Raw genomic sequence first — 1,784 nt, 5'->3', positions numbered from 1 at the left:
GCCCAGGAGTTGGAGGTTGCTGTGAGTTGTGATGCCACAACACTCTACCCAGGGGGACAGCTTGAGGCTCTGTCTCAAAAAAAAAAAAAAAAAAAAGAGTCAAGTTTCTATCAACTGAAGTTTGAAATTCAAGTCAGATTTTTCAAACCACTAGTATAGCTTGCTATTTACAGAATTCCTATAGAAAATTATTGTTGAAAGAGAAATCATTTTATAATTCAAATTATTTATGTCTAACATGCCTGTTGTACAGATTTGGAAGTTATTCCATGCAGGATCAGGTTTCATTCATTCATTTTCTCTTATCCATTCATTTATTCAAAGGACTTCCTGAAGCAACTATCATATTGCAGACCCTGTGCTAAGAGATAGGGAGACAGAGTAAAAACTTAGTCCTTGTGTTCAGGGAGCTCACAGTTTTGTGAATGAACAGACCAAGAATTACAGCATGGTGGGCTAAGTGCTGTGAGAGTAAAACATGGTAGGTTTGGTTGCAAAAAAGGGGGGGCTCAGGGTTGTAGGGAGAGGAGTGAACAGAAGCAGTGAAAGCTTCATGAAGAGGAGCTTCTGCTGTTTGGGGGTGAGGGGGCAACTAGAAGTTAGGTGGTGAGTTTGCAAAGGCTCAAGGTAGTATGAAGCTTCCTTCTGCATACAGGCAGTATTAGGTAAAAATAGGGTATGGGTCAAGAGGTAATTGTGGAGAGTAGGTGAGGAGCAGGCCCAAAAGCCCTCAAATGCTAGACTGGGAAGTTCTGGTTTCATTTTGTAACTGGTGGGGAAGACTTAGAAGGATTCTAGGCAAACATGATCAGATTAGCCTTTCAGAAAGAACATCCCGGTGGGGTTGTAAAGGGTGATTGGAACAATGATGAGAGGATGGTGGGGGCAAGCCTGAAGTAGGGAGACCAGTTAGGAAATGAGGTCGAACCTTATAATATAATTGTCAAAAATGGCCAAATATTGGTAATACTTGGCTCAACCTCCCCACAAATGCATCAATATACAAAGTTATGATTTAATAAAAAACAATTTAAAAATATTTGGTTCAACCTAACACAAGAGTCCAGGCAAGAAATGATCAGAACCTCCATATAAGGCAGCAGTAGAGGAAATACACCAAGAGATATTTAGGAATTCCAACTAGATAGGACATCATAGTTTCTTTGATGAGGACAAGGGAGATGACATATGTCTGAAAGAGGAAATAAATAATCATAGGCTATATAAAATCACTCTTAAACTGAGAAGACGACTTCCTTCACCAGATTAATTTTACAGCTGAGGTCTGACAGATTCATTCATTTGGATATGGCCACAGAGCAAATTTAGGGCTGGGCTGGATCTGAAACCCAGGTCTCCTGACTGCTGTACTCACAATTGCTACAGTACCTTGGTATTCCAAGGAGGAGATTTGCATTAGCTTCCTAGGGCTGCAAACTTCCTACTTCAAACTGGGTAGCTCAAACAACAGAAATACGTCACCTCACAGTTCTGGAGGCTAGAAATCAGAAAGTAAGGGATTGGCAGTGCTAGATCTTCTGAGGGCTGTGGGAAGAAGCAGTTCCAGGCCTCTCTTCTTGGCTTGTAGACCCATCCCCTTGGTCTCAGCCTTCACAATCCTACGGCACTCTCCTGTGCTCGTGATTATTTCTTCACACCGCCACCTTTCCTCTTGTGTCTATGCACCTGTTTTCTTATAAGGTTACCAGTCATTGGATCAGGACCAACCCTACTCCAGTAAGATTACACCTGCAGTGATTCTATTTCTTTCTTTTTTTTTTTTT

This window comes from Otolemur garnettii, unplaced genomic scaffold, assembly GCF_000181295.1.
Source record: "Otolemur garnettii isolate 467f Iridium unplaced genomic scaffold, OtoGar3 scaffold00011, whole genome shotgun sequence".
Classification (NCBI taxonomy): domain Eukaryota; kingdom Metazoa; phylum Chordata; class Mammalia; order Primates; family Galagidae; genus Otolemur; species Otolemur garnettii.
Note: the sequence above shows the minus strand (reverse complement) of the source record.